The following is a 17,921-nucleotide window of genomic DNA, read 5'->3' on the forward strand; positions in this document are numbered from 1 at the left end:
GCGCTATACAGTGGCCCTGCTGCCTGCTTCTACAGGTAAGAATATATTAATTTCAATAATTTATGACGAGATTCATCACTACAGTAAACCATTTCTTTAATCAAAATAGAATTCCTTTTATGGATCTATGTGAACTATAAAGGATGGTTTCTTCTTAGTGTTTTATGTGCTTTTTAGGTTAATTAAACCATTCGGGACCAATTTGGAGTACAACAGATGGGATGCTCCTTCAGTAACACACAGATATTGCATCCGCCGTATTAAAAGTGCATGGTACTTCTAATACCATGACCAGCATGTCCGTCACATTTGTGATGCAGTATCCCATCCACCAAACTCTAAATCAGGCCCTTTAGGTTGTCAGCAACAGTATATTGCTTCAATATTTTTGTGTGTAATCTTTGTAGCTATGAGATGCAGTTCTCTTGGGCAGGGTGAGCACACCACTTTCCCTGCAATAGAGTGTAAGTGCATATAACATAGGGTCTGACTTAAAGTATGGCAGTCTACTGTGTCACTCATGGTGGTGGAGGACATTATGTCCACCACCCTGAATGACAGAAAGATCAATGTATTTAGATAACACCACCGGCCCAACAGTGATCTCTGTACCTTCAGATGAAACACCATCATGGCAATTGTGAGAAAAGGTTCCACGTGTTTTGTGGATGGCAACGTCAGTTTTGATGGCCATCCACCAAACTTTTTGTTGTTCAAAAACAAGCTCCTAGATTGGGAGTTTAAAAAACAAATGACACCCACACCTAAGGAGTTTTTTTCCCTGGGTTTAGGGGCCATTACATGTATTTTCAATTAATCAACACCAGGTTTACCTGGCTTGACAGACAGAAAAAGTAAAGCATCAGGCTTGATACCTTTCGCCGATGGCCACCACTGTCAGGCCATCGGAGTAAGCTTTCTATTGACAGAATGGAGGGTTTCCCGGACAGGGTACTCCATCACACTTGCAATGGAGTACCCTGTCTACCAGAACTGGATCAAGCCCTAAGTATCTTTGTACTTAGTAATCCTGTTTGGGCTTTATTCTAAAACTAAAAAATAAAACTTCAGCCACAGGCTAAGTCCCTCGTTTGAGGGCATATTTATGTTTATTTTTTAGAATTCAAGGTTTTCATGAGCTGCCATGAAACGCTTTGTGACTTCTCAGTTATGTCTATACGAAGGTAATTCTGTATGAGTAATTGTGCATAGTGCGCAATTGCACATTCAAAAATGCCCTAATTTATGACGCAGCAGCAATTTTATAATTCTTTTTCATTGGAAAAAGTCTATCCCCCAAATCCTGATCATTATTGAGGGATTCCATTTCCTGGTCCCATCCTGAACATTGATTTAATCATTAGTGATATTAAACTAAGGTGGGGTAATATTAGATATAAATGCATATTTACATTTTTAGAACTTTTAAAAAGTGAATTTGACCTCATAAAGGCAGACATTCGCAAATGTATGTTAAAATTACACATGCAAATGACTTTGTGAAATGGGCTTTTTAAGTCCATGGATTGGCCCTTAGCGAAAAGGCAACCATATCATAGTCCAACACATGTATACATATGAAATCGAGGCAGAAATTGTCACTAAGGCATACTTTTTAAGTTGCAAGCAACCCAGACTCTTTTGAATTTACAGTTTTGACAACATTCACACATATCTGAAATTTGTTTTAATACTGATCCAATTTTAATGTGACTCACAATTTAACAGGTATTCTCCCTCTGTTATGTACTACCTGAAGTCCAGAAATAAAACATATACTTGACAAACAGGTTTGGTACATCAATCCAATCACCTGATTGGCTACTTGTAAAAACCCACAACAGTGACAGCAGTTCCAACAATACCAGCATCAAAGAAGTCAGCAGCAACAGCAGCACCACACATGGGTATTTGCCGCATCTTATTGTGTTATCCCATGGACATGCAGGTGAACATTGCCCAGCTAAAACCATATCTCACCTCAGTGGGAGACAGAGGGGTATATTTACAAGGCAGTGTTCAGCCACTTAATGTGGCTTAACGCTGCGTTGTAAATAAGGCACCCTTTTACGCTGTACTTAGCGTGAAAGGGGAGGGCAATGGGTGTTGCGGTGGACGTTCCACTGCAACACCCATTGATTTTGACGTTGCCCCCTATTTACAGGGGTGGCGGTAATAGGATGCAGGGCCAAAATTAAGACCAGAGAAAACCTGGTCTTAAACAGGTGAACAAGGAAAAATGCTTAATTTCTCCCAGTTTTTGCTGGTTCTATGTGTTCTGCGTTGTGCTGTCTGTGCAGTGGCCCCTAAGGAAAGCCCCAGTGTAATGCAATCTGCAAGTGGGGATCTTTGCCAGATTAAGGAATCTACTGCCTACGTTCTTCTTTTTCGGGCAGATGTATACCTCCAAATGCAAATCTCCATTGCCCTCCAAGGCCCGCCAGCTGAGCATTCGTTCTTGTCTTTGTCCAAAATTGCACACTTGAGGATGGTTAGTAGTGCTTTAAAAATCAAATATAATGAAATAAAGTAATTCTTCTCCCTCTCTGTTTATCCTAGGGCTTGGTGTGACTGTTTTGTCTGTAAGACCATTTGTCTGTTGATTGCATTGTGTGAACAATTGGTTTTATATTACATTATATTTTTCACTAAATATCTTATTGGTGTCTTCTTGAGTATTCACAATAGATTGCTACCTTAAATCAGGTTACATTGACCCATCACTTCTCCTGAGAATCTGACCTGTCTAATTATGACACTATCTACTTTTTCTTATTTTATCCTCATCCTCATGTTTTCTGGTCACATGCTTTTTGGTCAAATTTCCTCTTCAGTCACAACCTCTATCCTGGCTTGAATATCAGTACCTCTATTCCCTTAATCCTATCTCAAAGCATTTTAATCTGACTGAAAGAGAATAAGTTTCCCCAAATGTATTAACTCTATTTTTCCAAATATTTTGTGGCCTCCCTCTTCAGTCCCCTATCTCTCACATCATCTTTGACCTTTTTGAAATCTTTGTGTATTACATTCCTGTGTGTATTTTTTAATACAGATTTTACGGATGAGTCTACCAAATTAAAATATACATACAATAAGGAATTGATAAGAAACAGTCCTGCCCTTACATCCTTATTAAGTGACACAAATATCAGAATACTTCTGGTTTACCACTGTCTAATGAGGGTTTGGATCAATTACCTATTTATTATGTTGAAGTCTTACATGAACCCTTTAAGGGCTCTAAAGGCTAGTGACTGGGCTGTTGCTGGGAGAGTGATTTGTCAATGTTTGGAGTTGTTATGGAGTTGAATTTCCCTTCCTGTCATATCAAGCCATTCCTATAGATGCTACCCTCTTCATCAGCTTCAGAAAAAATATGCAGGTATCTACATGTATTGCATAAAAATTACCTGGCCAAAAATCACAACCTCACCTCAATTTTCTGCCTATTCTGTTGTGCCACTCCCTACATGACAGAATCAGCAACATTTTCACTGTAGTTTGTGTGAGCAGTGCTGAAACTCAGTTCAACATACTAATTTCATGAGTACCTTGGAGGGCTAGTACAACTACAATGCCAACATTGACCGCACTTGAAACATCATCTCTGGATTCACACATGTTATCGTAAATGGCTGAGGCAGAAGAAGAAGAATAGGAAGAGAATGCACTCAGGATAGAACACTGGCCTGGACCTGAGTGAATGGAGTGCTTCCTTAGAAGATGTCCACACCCGACCCACTACAAAGTTCCATCTGTCCTAACCACCTTTAGTCTTATACAGACGATAGATAATATTTCTTGAAAAATGGTGTTGATGGAATCCAGGCACGTAATCCTCCAGGCGCAGTCAAGAGACTGTACAACTGCCGTGTAAACCCTGCAGTCACATCACCAATAGGTGACAGAATCCAGAGGGCAGATTGTGAGGATTCAGCAGCAAGATCAGTGTACTTCTGTTAGACATCTCACACAGATGGGAAGAGACAAGTGGTCATTGCAAAGAAAGCATCAGAATAACCTACAGGAACAAATGGCGAAAAGAAGATCCATCCATTGGTTGACCCAGGCAATCAGAGATTTCACCACCACATTTGGGGATGGACAGTTATACTTGTTAAGGTTAATAGATGTCAAACATGTGTATTTCAGCACGTAGCATTGACACCACATTCAGCATCTTAAATGGGTCTACCTCTTGCTTTGCTTCTCCAGCAGACATTCCCCATCTCATTCTAGCACGTTTACCTCATCCCAACAGGTGTCTCGAGTACTTTCAGGAAGGAGGTCTCCACATACTACATAACTTGTTGACTCTTCTGCTCCCTCCCTAAAATAAGCACATTAATGGATACTTTATAGCTTTCTTAATTATTTACGACATATATTTTGTAACTAAAATGTGTTGTATTTGTTTAATTCTTCATTGCCGGAAGGGACGCCTTCCTGCACATAAACTATAATTCCCGGCAACACGGGATCACTTGCACTGTGGCTCAAGGGTGCCTGTGTTGGTGCTAGGCATCTAATTTTTGCGCTAGTACCAGGGAAAACACGGGGGTGCGCCGTATTGTTGTAAACACGGCGCATCCCTGTGTTTTGAAAATGTAGGAGCACGACGCTACCAAATTTGGTGCAGCTACAAGCTCCAACATTTCCTTGTGCATATGCCCCTGTGTGCTACTTTTCACCTATTCACTAACATAGGCACGTTTGCATTCACTGATTGCTTTATTGTTAGTGTGATTGCAGAAGTCTCATTTCATTTTTATTTATCGCCGCCCACATCCATTTTTGGCACGTACTGATCTGCACAACACACTGTCCCCATTCTACCTCCTCATTCTCCATGTGCACTTAGCATGCTTGCGTATTGTAGTTCAAACAAGATGTGCTTCCAGATGGTTGACACTTGACAAAACAGATAAAACTAACACTATTCTAGCATAAATATTAAATCTAGCCACTTTTCCAAAAAACAAGGTCTTGTAAATTGAGGAACATGATGCTTTCAGGCTTCAAATGGAATCAAGTAAAAGGCCTCTTTCCAAGTATCCTTCTGATGTGAATTGCTTGCAGGTACAGATACATGCTGAGGACACTCGATTGATTTCAATCTCATTTATTGCCTGTTCATTGGAAGTAGGAAACAACTGATACATTTTGCAGTAATACTCTCATTGTATGCGACAGTACAATTTTTAAACATGACATTTCCTATTCCCTATTCGTATGCGCTGTAAAGCATTATTCCTAAACCTCATCAATATGTCATATAACAGTTCTGCAATGTGATGCGAAATAATGAGGCCGCCAACAAAACTAGTTTGGCAGCCAATAGAAATATATATAAAGGCCCCGAGCCACCCATTGGTTACCATTTCCTTTGGTCCCACCTATGACTGAGGTAATCCAATTGCATGTTTGTCCTCTTGCTACAATCATCTCTAACGTCTACAGCTTTTTATGCCTACAACTTTTCCCACATGTGTTTACGGATTTCTTATTGTAATCACATTCCAACTTACATTTCCTCACTACTGAAAAAAGTTACTTTTTTTTCAATTCAAGGAAAGGGTCAGAAAATGAATGACCGCTGTACCCAATGTGGACTGGGCGGTATCCCCCAAAACTGACTTGGGCAAAGCTTGCTAGCATTTAGGTTCTAAGCATTTACCCTTCAAGCACAGTTTCTCTTTCAGAGTTTTCCTGATATGAATACATTCTGCATGTGAAATGAGGATAAATAGTAGAATGCTGTAGGTTTCTGAAATTGGATGGTAATGGCTGTAACATATGTGTCCACACCACAGATTTCAATTTTTTCAAGGAGATTTATTAAGCGCACCTATCACCCGGAGGTCTCATGGCGCTTGCGTACGACTCCACTGGAGCTGAAGGACAGATAAAGGGACATTATAGATTATCAAATAGCCAGGTTTTTAGTTCCTTGCAGAATCGATTGTGATCTGTTACAGAGAGTAAGTGAAATGGAAGTTTATTCCAGAGAGTGGGTGCGAGACAAGAGAAGGATCTCCCATCAATCCTGGCAGTACAAATTTCATATGGGGTGAGCAGAGATTTGGTGCTTGACCTGAGCGACCTAGTTGGCTGGTACCAGCAGAGTTTTTTTGCTAAGTAGCTTGGCCCGCTTCCGTACATGTTCTTATGAACTAAACAAAGGATATTGAAACAGATTCGCTTCCTAATGGGGAGCCAGTGAAGATTCTTCAAGCGAGGCGCTGATGGAGACCTAGAAGGAAGGTTCAGTACCAGTCTAGCGGCTGTGTTTTTCAGGACTTGAAGCCTAGAATAGAGTTCTTCATTAATCGAGGACAACAGGGCATTTCCATAATTAATATGGCTTATGATTAATCCCTGGACAAGTGGTTTCCTCGATTCAGTTGGAATCCATTGAAAAATGTTTTGTAGACTGCACACTATTCCATAATAGGTGCTGATTATATAGTTTATATGATTTTTCATTGACAGCTGGTTTTCAATCATTACTCCAAGGTTCCACACCACAGGTTTTGGAAAAGGACAGGGACCCAGATTGTGGGGCCACCAGTCATTCGACCAAAAGTCGTCTGCCCTACTGAAGAGAATGACCTCTGTCTTGCTACCATTGAGCTGAAGATGGTTGGCGCACATCCAATTATCAATGTGGGTCATGCAGTTTTTGAAGCGGATCTTTGTGTAGATGGGATCAGGGCCTAGGGTAATCCTTAGCTGGGTGTCATCAGCGTATGACACCACATCAAAACTGTAGGACCTGATAACTTTGGCCAGTGGTGTCACATAAAGATTAAAGAGCATAGGGCTTAGGATGGAGCCCTGCGGGATTCCCATCTTTACTGGCCGACTGCGGGAGACCATGGTGCCAATCTGTACAGTGGTAGTTCGGTCGGTTACATAACTTCTGAGCCAGTCCAGGATCATACCTCTGACACCCGTCTCCCAGAGCCGTTGTTCTAAAATGCTGTGGGAGATGGTGTCAAAGGCGGCTGACAAATCCAACAGGATAAACATGACTGTGCTAGTCTGATGTTGTCAATTACCTCCACCAGCACTGTTTCGGTGCTGTGGGCGGTCCTGAAACCTGACTATGACGGATCCAATAATCCATGGCTCTCCAGGTGGGCAGTGAGATGCTTATTCACCAGGGAGTCAAGTACCTTTCCAAAATAGGGAAGCAGAGAAAGTGGACGATAATTACTAGGTACCTTGGGATCAGCAGTGTTTTTTTTTTTAAATGGGCCTGATCCGAGTTGCTTTCCATATGACTGGAACTACTGCTTGTGAAAGTTACATATTAAAAAAATCAGTAAGGTTTCTAAGGAGCAGGGGGTCAATGGTTGAAAGAAAACAAGGTGAAACCGGAGAACCCGATTTGATCTCGGGCAGGGCAGTTGACACTTTTTCGGAGTTAAACAAGCTGAACTCCTCTAAAAGAGGAAGGGTGCAGGCAGAGTCATTTATAGAATTTTTTTTTGTATCTTGATACGGAAAGGAATTATGGATCGCGATAATCTTTTCCTCGAAAAACGTGGAAAGTGTGTCTGCCCAGTCTTGCGAAGAAGGATTACACGTCTTGGTAGAAGGAGTGGTAAATTCCTTTAGAATTTTATGGAGCTCCTTATTGGAATTGGTTGTTTTTTTAATCCTGTTAGTGAGATACAGTTTTTTTGCATGTCTAATATTGTCCAAATAGCTTCGGTGGATGAGATTTAACAAATTACTCACGTCATCGACATTCTTTAAGCACATATTTGCTTAATGACATTTTCTCCCATTCTAAACTGTTTCTTTATAGGGGCAGCTGTGCTTTACAGGTTGTCTCCTTATCATTAATAGTTTTTTAAGAATTTAAAACTAAGATTTTGTGAGGCTACTACAATTAATGCATGGTTGTCACCTGTCAAAGCACCAACAATATTTCATATCAGAATGGTGGCCCAATTGATTTTCTGGGACAGATCTTTGCAAATAATATCTCAGTGTTTTATAGAGCACTGTAAATGGTCTATCACAGAGACCTACAACTTGTTCTATAACTGTCATGCTTTACTTCTTATGGTGTTGAATTAATCCCAGCCGCTGATAATTACTCAGGGCCGGGTCCAAGTCAACCAGTATTTTGAAAACGATGCCATCTGAGATTGGATCCAGCCATAATCAAATCAGTCTTGGCCCAGCTCCAATACGAACAGTCCAGGCCAAACTGCCAGGCCATGTCCTCCCTGAACCGGAACACAATCAAGCCAAGATTGTTTTCACCCTTATTAGAGCTCATCATTCTGGTATAACTCAGTTCCAGTGACTCAGTGTGTACGGGACCTACGTCTGGGCTTACCCATCTCATTTAGGGCATTGCACTGAAGTATACCATTAAGTGATAGATGGAATGCTTGAACTTATCTTAGTCACTGGCAGTTACTCTGGGCCTCATCCAATTCCGTTGTTATTTTGCACATCATGCCGCCTCAGGTTACAGTCATCCATATGCAAATAAGTCTTGACCTTAATCCAATAGGAACAGTCCAGCCCATACTGCCAGGCCAGGTCCTTCCTGAACCTGAAATTAAGCAACTCATTACAGGTTTTGCCCGACTGATGAGGAGAATAAAATGTAATACACTTGTTCACCTCTCTACATTCAATCAACGACTGCAGTGCATTCACCTCTCGATGAGAAAGATCTCCAGGTTTCATGACTCCTCTACTTACTGTAATTAACTGTGGCATATCTCCTTCCTCACACCAACAGCAAGAGAGCATTCCTTAGCAAACTTTATAGACAAAAATGTACATTTTAAAAAAGCACATTTTTTCATGGTATATGTTTGCCTATGGTAAAGAACAATCATTGAACTGCGTGCAAAGGGGCATATTATCAAGTCAGGGGATACAATTATCGCCGCTTTAGCGGCAGAAAACTGCCGCTAAAACGGCGATAATGGGCTTGATAATATGCTCTATGGAATTCCAATTGAAGCCCATGTTAGATGTGAAAGACATCTAACACGGGCTTCAATTGGAATTCCATAGAGCATATTATTAAGCCCATTATCGCCGTTTTAGCGGCAGTTTTCTGCCGCTAAACCGGTGATAATTTTATCTCCTGTCTTGATAATATGCCCCAAAGAACCTTTATTGCTATTTTGACATGGAGCAAGAATCTGAACATTGCAGATTGCTGAACTGCTTTGAATATGCCATGGTAAAGCTGTGTTTATAAATAAGTAGAGTCAATCTGTTATGACTCAACAGTTGCAGACAGCAACAAAAATAGTATTCACTTCTGGCCAACATGATGTGAAACAGGGCCATCAGAACCATACAAGCTGAACGCGAGACCGGATGCAAGTAAAATGTAAAGCTGCAAGTAAATTACGTTTATGTTGTGAACATATCAATGTTTCTATGAAATATATAGGTCATATATCAAAAAAAGTATTGAGGAATCCCTCATGGTGGCAAGATTATCTGAATCCACATAAGAAATAACTTGAGCAGTTCAACAAGACCAGCAGCTGTGTTTTGGGGTTTTGAATGGGGCAGGGACAGTTACATTAGAGAGTATGCAGACACTAATAGTGCATGCTCTACAAAGGTAAACTTACACTTTTGTGTAAGTTTACACTTGATTGCTATTCACAAAAGTATTTTCCTAATAATATTTTTACGACTGCATAGTCTCCACATATAAAAACATAGGACAGTCCTATCTTTCTATGTGCAGAGGCTCTGCAGTCATAAAGATACTACTATTAAAATACCTTTGTGAATAGCACACAAGCGTAAACTAACATAAAAGTGCATGTTTACCTTTCTGAATCAGGCCCTAAGTGTGCCCATTCCTTTCCATGACTGGGGTATCTCTTACCCTTATTTTCAGGTTTTTCATAACCTCTGTTCACACATTGCTAAATGTTTCTTTGAAGATGTTCATAGGTTCATTTGACACCCATTCACCTCAGTTTTGTCTTTGGTGTCACAGCCCTCATTAAGAGCCTGCTGGCCTCCTTCTCAGCTACCTCTATGGTGACAATACTGACTGTTGGAAATGCCAGGACATTAGTTATTTGGTATTTTGTTAATAAGCTTAGAAACATATTTAAAATATGAAACAATTAAGAAGTGGGAAGTCTCTTTTAGTATTTCTACTCTTTGCTTATATGGGCACATCAATTTGACCACACTGAGCCCAGTGTATTCCACATCAGTTGAATTGAGTTTTGTGTCTACATGTCCACAGTGAGATAGTCAACCAGAAACACTGCATTCTTTCAGAAACTATGTTTAAAGATTTCAATAGTAAATGTACATATTTCTGATTTTTCTTCAGGTTTCATTAGTTTGAATGAGGACACTCGAGACTGGCATAGGGTGTGGGGACCCTTTAATCTGATTGACCACATTCCCATGGGAATTACCAGCCTGATAGCTTCCTCTTTGTCCTAAAATACGTAACAACTTTCCTAACTACTGTAAATGTGGATTAAAAAATCAAATGGTAATAGTCAGGGTTGAGGGGGCTAGCTTGTCTTTGAGCTATCAGAAATACAGGCAGACCTCTGCCCCATATATTCCTTCTGTTTCTAAAGGTGTGCAAAGCAGACAAAGGATTATGTATCACAGAGGCAATATCCCATATATTTCCTAGATTGTTTTTATTCATTGTCACAGAAGGTGGTGAACTGTGGTTTTCTTGCCTAAGGTAGGAAGTAAGAATGCTTGATGACTTCGCGCTCATGTGGTGATCACATGCAAATCTTCTTACTCCTTCCGTTACCCGAATTATCCTGTTACACTTTAGCACATGGAATTTTAAGTTGTATTTGCCATTAGAGTCCGTGTTCCCCTCATTCCAGATGACCCTTCTGCTGTTCAATTATGTTATACTATTTGGGGTTTCTGGCTCCTTCTATGAATCCATGATTCTAGTCTTTCTCTACAAACAAGAGCTCTCTATTGCAAATTGTGACCATCTCTTGGAAGAGAGCTGCTAATGGCCATGCAATGGTTCAGTGTGTTAGGATAGAGATATAATACATTTTGCTTTGGTAGACATGCTGGTGACAGAGCAGCCACTTTCTGGGGAGCATTGGTAGCTGAATAGAGAAGTTGCACTGCTCACCCTTGGCAAGCTATCATTGGTCCTCATCCTATGCCAGAAAAATGAGAGGGACCCCTTCAAAGCTAAGTGGATAGGGTCACAAAGACAAGTAAACAATTAAATTCCCCCTTGCCTAAGCTCAAAGACCTCCTATGGGTGTAGACTGTCCAAAAAACGTCATACACAAAATATACTAATTATGTATTATTCATTAAATATAAACACACCAAGAAAAAAAACCACAATTAAATAAAACTTATATCACAGATCGGAGACAATCCATCAATATTAAAAATCCATAATAGTCATAGTCAACGATTAAAAGAGGCATACCTTTGGTCAATTTGGAATCCAGAAAGTATTAGAAATATATATGGATTCAATACTCAACAGAGGATGCCTTTAAATTAATTTTAACTTACTTCTAATATTGATGGATTGTCTATGATCTGCAATGTGTTTTGTTAATTGTGTTTCTTTCTTCTTGATGTGCTTATATTTAATAATTAATATATTTGTGTATATTTTGTGATATATTTGTGTATATTTTGTGTTGGGTGTTTTTGAACAGTCTACACCCATAGGTGGTTTTTGAGCATGGGCATGGGGGGATTTTATTGTATACCTCATCCAAAGCCAAAAATACCTCCAACACCGGATTGCCAAGTGAAGCATTTGTGAAGAACCCACCAGAAGTGGTTTGGTAGAAACCCATCAAAAGTGTATTTGACACTAGGAAATTCCTGCACAGAATGTATAAATCAAGACGATTGTTATGACAGGAAAATAATTGGCAACCTACAGATTTACTGGAAGCATAAGAGTGGCATCCAGAGTCACAAAACGTTAGCCCATCATGATGATGATCCAATCCTCCGACTGGCACCAAGATTAGTGTCTGTTAATCACATTTAGACAGTTTTCAAATATTTTTCTTAGATCCGTCAATTGCTTTGTATACTGCCCTGCTTTCCATCATTTAACTCCATCATTGCTTTATTATAGGAAGACTCAGTTCATCATAGGAAAAGTAAGGTTATTATTTAATTGTTATATGTTTTAGGTCTGCCTTAGAGACAGCTTTAGTTGTAGTTTTAGACTCATGGTTTAAAAAAAACTCATAATCAAAATACAAACAAATATACATACAGGACTGCTGGTCGACCCTCTTCACATATTGGTATGTTTAAGCGTCTCAAATTTTAGATGATCACATATGCATAGATACCGCAAAAAAGTGACTTAAGTGGCGGGCTGGTGCGCCTGGACTGCTGGTCAACTTTTTTTTATGTTTGTTATTTTATTGCATATGGCATATGTTTACATAAATATTCAAGCGAAAGAAATAAAGTTCACATTTACCAAGGTCAGACCTACTGACTTTGCCAATGCATGTTTACTTTATTATCATTGTCAGTGCATTGTTGATATTGGCTCTGTCATTCAGAAGGTTTTACACAATTGCTTCACATAGTGTTGTGTACTTGCATTCTAAGTTCAACGTAAGTAAGAAAGCGGGGAATGATGCAGACTTGGGCAATTCAATTCTTTCTCTGTAAGTATCAATCAGGCTAATGGTCTTATAAAGCAACTTGCTATTAGGAATGGTCGTATGAAGTAACTTACTATTAGGAATTTAAAAAATATTAAGAAATTTTAAAATATTTTAGTAACCTATTTTAATTCACAATAATTACATTAATAATAATTAATTATATACATCACTTTTAATAATTATTATGGTGCTTTAATTATTATATTTAGGTTGGAATTTATTTTTAAATGTAATCTTCAGAAAAATATTTGTAATTTAATTTATTTCTATTAAAGCTTTATGGCTACATTATTTTTTAATTTCTAAATAGTTTATTAAAATATATAATAATGAAATAATGAATATGCACTATGTTTAACATTCATTTATACCTGTTTATATATTGAACTATTTCAAATAATTTAATTTAATTTATCATTTTTCCTATGAGGTTATAATCGTTGTCCTACCACCATTATTTTGTACTGGAAGATGTTGCCATACCAGTGTAGTGCTGGACTTCAAATTTTTTTAGTAGAAACATACACTCAGGGGGCTTTATTTATGAGGCCTTGCGACAGTTTTGCACTTCCGTTGCGTCACTTTTTGTGACGCATCGGTGGCGTAAAACATGTCTCCTGTTCCGCCCTATTTACAAAGTGATGCATCTAAGCAGATGCGTCACTTTGTAAACCCCTGTGCTACATTATACCTGCGTCAGGTATAATGTATGCAGGGTGGGCGTTCCCACGTAAGTAAGCCCCGTAGAACATGACGCAGTGAAATCTACGAGATTTCACTGCGCCACTTCTAGGGTGCAAATCCGTCAATATCTTACGCCTGCCTCACAGCAGGCGTAAGACTGATGCAGGACCTTTCACATGGGGCTTACCCCATGTGAAAGGACACATTGCTGGAGTTGCGTCACTTTTGTGACACACTCTAGCAATGCGTAACATTTGCGCCTACAGATACAGCAGAAATACTGACGTATCTGTAACTTCTTGCGACATGATGGGTCATACAGTAAATATGACAAATCCATTATGTCGCAAGGAGGGCGCACTGAGAAGTAACGCAGCGCTGCTTTCACGCGGCGATGCGTCACTTCTCATAAATGAGGCCCAGGGTTTGTGAATATTAAAAAGTATCAACTTACTAAAAAGTGTAAATTGCAACAAAAAAAAGTGCAAGTTATTTTTATGATTTGGGCCCTAAATCTTGTAGGATTGCCAGAGTGCACTGAAAATGTTCTATAACCAGTGCTCTAGACAGCCAGTTCATCAGCCAGTTGTCCATCAATGACCAGAAGTCTCACCCAGTCCACATACAGAAGTGCAATTTTGGAAACACTCTAAATGAAGGTCTTTTCTTCTCAGAGAAGAATTGTAGATATTTTGGATGTGATTCCAATGTTTTCATATCAGGCTTGGTTCATGGTTCGCAAGTTCTATACCTATAGGTATAATAGCTTCATCCATTATATTAATACTTCAAAGTAAATGGTGAATGAAGGCCCTTCACTAATGCCTGAGAAAGCAATTTCTCCAGCATCAGGGAAGCCTCTCAGTTTGGGTGCAGATTTTTGACTCTGTTCTGTTGGATATGCCTTCCAACCTAATGGATGGTCATCATTTCAGTCCTTAGAGAATTCTACAACTGTAGTCCACCATTGTTATGGATGTCTCGTGTTGGACTGGGGCACTCATCTGGGTGAGATGACAGTGCAGGGTCAACACTGGAGCAACCATTGCTCTTCAAAGTGCTGAAGGTGCGGGAGTGCTTTTAGCTCTGAAGGCGTCTCTCCCTCCTGGCTCATGGAACGCCATTCAAGTCCTCTCAAACACCACAAAAGCACCCATTAGATCACCAGAATGGGTGGTATGGGGTCTTGCATCCTTTTTTGAGAAGCCATACGCCTGTGGCTGTGCGTGCTGAAGCAGATTATGTTTCCGGTCGCTGTGGACCTTGCAGGCAGCCTCTCATTAAAGAACCACGAGCGGTAACTTCATTGTTAAATGATGGACATAATCTTCTCATGATTAGAGTGTCCATCTGTAGATCTCTTATCCACTGTCTGAACAGCATACGTCATTTGTTTTGTATGGTATCCTGGGGGATGTCTTCAGGTTAAATTGCTCTTAGGGTCTGCTTTGAGAAGGATTGAGCACAATTGATCCTGATCATCCCGGATTGGATAAGGAGGGTTTGGCATGCCTATCTCTTGGAACTCAGCGCTCGCAGCCTCCTCTTCTGCATAGCCTGCAGAAGGATGATCAGGTCCTCCATCCCAATTTTCTGACACTGCTGCTGTTTGTGTGGAAATTGAGCAGTGCCGAGTAGAGTCCTTCTGTTTACTTACAGAAGCTGCAGATATCATCTTTGCTACTAAGAGACCTGCTGCAAGACCGATTTATATGTATGTGGGCTGCTGAAATATGTTTGTTGACTGGTGTGAGTTGGAAGGTTTGGATCCTTTCCAGTCCTGCATGTCTGATGCTTTACACTTTTCACTATCTCTTGCTTGACAATTAATCAATCAATCAATCATAGCATTTGTAAAGCGCACTACTTACCCGTGAGGGTCTCAAGGCACGGGGGGGGGGAATCTGCTACTGCTCAAAAAGCCAGGTCTTGAGGAGTCTTCTGAAAGTCAGCAGGTCCTGGGTCTGCCGTAGGTGGATGGGGAGGGTGTTCCAGGTCTTGGCGGCGAGGTGGGAGAATGATCTGCCGCCGGAGGTCGCTCTTCGGTTGCGGGGGATTGTGGCGAGGGCGAGGTCGGTGGAGCGGAGCTGGCGGGTGGGGGTGTAGAAGCTGAGTCGTCTGTTGAGGTACGCTGGTCCGGTGTTGTGGAGTGCTTTGTGTGCCTGGGTGAGGAGCTTGAAGGTTATCCTCCTGTTGACGGGGAGCCAGTGCTGGTCTCTCAGGTCGTGTGTGATGTGGCTGCGGCGGGGGATGTCGAGGATCAGGCGTGCAGAGGCGTTCTGGATGCGTTGAAGTCGTTTCAGGAGTTTGGCCGAGGCTCCTGGGTAGAGGGCGTTTCCGTAGTCCAACCTGCTGCTGACGAGGGCCTGGGTGACCGTTCTTCTCGTTTCGGTGGGAATCCACTTGTAGATCTTGCGGAGCATGCGGAGGGTGTTGAAGCAGGAGGAAGAGACGCGTTGACCTGCTTAGTCATGGAGAGGGTGGAGTTGAGGATGATCCTAAGGTTGCGTGCATGGTCGGTGGGTGGAGGACCAACTGGAGTCTGGCAAATACCAGCCAAAAGGACACTATCTGGTGAGAGGAACAGAAGCAGGGATGACCCACATAGAGTGGACACAAATGGCAGGTGTAGGATCCTCCCTGGACCGGAAACAAGCATCCTGAGACTAGTTTCAAGGTTTTACCCCTCATCAGCCGGGCTATTTTGAATCCAGTGCACAATGAGAAAGGGGCCCAAGTCTGGGCATACCCATGGCCTCTTAGGGCAAATATAGCAAACACAACAAGATAATGAACGGAGTGTTGAAACTTTTCAACCACTCAGCCCCAGTTAAGAGATCTGGGTTTAATATATCATTCTTTTACTCACTATGCCACCCTAGTTTGGACCCAGCCATATGCAAATCAGTCTTGGCCCTGCTCCTCATTTTTCCTTTTTCTTTTGTCACCCTAAGTGGAAAGGGTATGCCCAGATGTGGGTTCCATGCTCACTGCACCACTGGATTCAAGCTAGCCTGGCTGATGAGGGGTGATGCTCCAAAACCGGTCTCAGGATGCTTGTATGTGGTCCAGGGAGGACCTGGCTTGGCAGTTCGTCTGGACTTTCCCATGTGGGGCAGGGTCAAGACTGATTTGCATATGACTGGGTTCAAACTGGGGTAGTGTGGTGAGCAAAAGAACACTGGACTATACCCAAATCTTTGTGACTGGGAGTAAATGTTTGCATTGCTCAGCATTCCATCCATCATTTGTTCATTTTGCTTTTGTTGCTCTAAATGGGACGGGTATTCCCTGACGTGGGTTCCGTGCTCACTGTACCGCTGGATTCAAGCTAGCCTGGCTGATGAGGGGGTAATGCCCCGAAACCGGTCTCAGAAGGCTTGTATCTGGGCCAGGGAGGACCTGACTTGGCAGTTTGGGCTGGACTTATCCAATGAGGAGCAGGGTCAAGATTGATTTGCATATGGCTGGGTCCAAACTGGGGTGGCGTGGTGAGCAAAAGAACGATGAATTAAACCTAGATCCTTGTGACTGGATGTAAGTGTTTGCAATGTTCCGCATTCTATCCATCAATCGTTTCTTTTGCTTTTGTCACCCAAAGTGGGAAGCGTTGCCCAGACGTGGGTCACGTCCTCATTGCGCCACTGGATTCAAGCTAGCCTGAGTTATATGGGGTGATGCCCGAAACCGGTCCCACGATGCTTTTATCCTGTACAGGTAGGACCTGGCTTGGCGGTTTGGCTGTACTGTTCCCATGAGTGGCAGGGTCAAGATTGATTGCCATATCGTTGGGTCCAAACTGGGGTGGCGTGGTGAGCAAAAGAACAATGGATTAAACTCAGATCTTTTTGACGGGGAGTGAATGCTTGAATTTTTCAGCATTTCGTCCATCAATTGTTCCTTTTGCTACTATTTCTGATGTAGTCATTTTTTGTGGGGGGGAGTGGAGTGGCAGTGAGGTTATCTGGCTTGAGTTTGGATGTTTTGTCCTTATTGGTACTTTTAGATCTCAGGTGTATAAAAGTTGGTGATTTGTACTGGGTAGATAGAGACATTATATTCTCCTCTCTGGTTATATGTGCTTCTGGGTGTGATTCTTGTGTGGTGCTTCTGAGCAGGAATTCTGTTCCACATTCTGGAACTTTCTACACCCCACAAGGTTCAAACAGGCAAGGCCCTTGTTAGATATACAATTAAAACATTCATTTTACGAATTTGATATCTCAACATACAGGGCAGGTGTCCTCACTCACTACCACATCAATGTTATCTTTTTAGACTGCACAAGGGTGGATTGCTTTGACCTTGTACAAAAGCACATGATGATGATTCACAAATACCAGTCTTACAGTGGCGTAGCTAGGGTGGGGCGGTGGGGGCGGTCCGCCCCAGGCGGCACTATTTTGGGGGAGGACAAAGGCATTCAGATAAGGCTCGGCTTGCTTTCGTAGACGTTCGGGGATGGGCAGAGAAGGAATAGGACTCGGGCAATGTCCTCTTCTTTTTTGTGCTGGCAGCTGTCCCCCCCTCTCTTCCTATTATTCCCTCTCTTTCTGT

At 41.5% G+C, this 17,921-nt stretch overlaps 1 protein-coding gene across 1 annotated transcript in view; it reads left to right on the forward strand.

Annotated features, from left to right (window-relative positions):
* Nucleotides 1-17,921, forward strand: part of ABCA13 (ATP binding cassette subfamily A member 13) — a 2,655,493-nt gene that overhangs the window by 1,553,512 nt on the left and 1,084,060 nt on the right. The gene's annotated exons all lie outside the window — the stretch shown is intronic.

The sequence above is a fragment of the Triturus cristatus genome, chromosome 5_2 (genome assembly GCF_964204655.1).
Source record: "Triturus cristatus chromosome 5_2, aTriCri1.1, whole genome shotgun sequence".
NCBI lineage: Eukaryota > Metazoa > Chordata > Amphibia > Caudata > Salamandridae > Triturus > Triturus cristatus.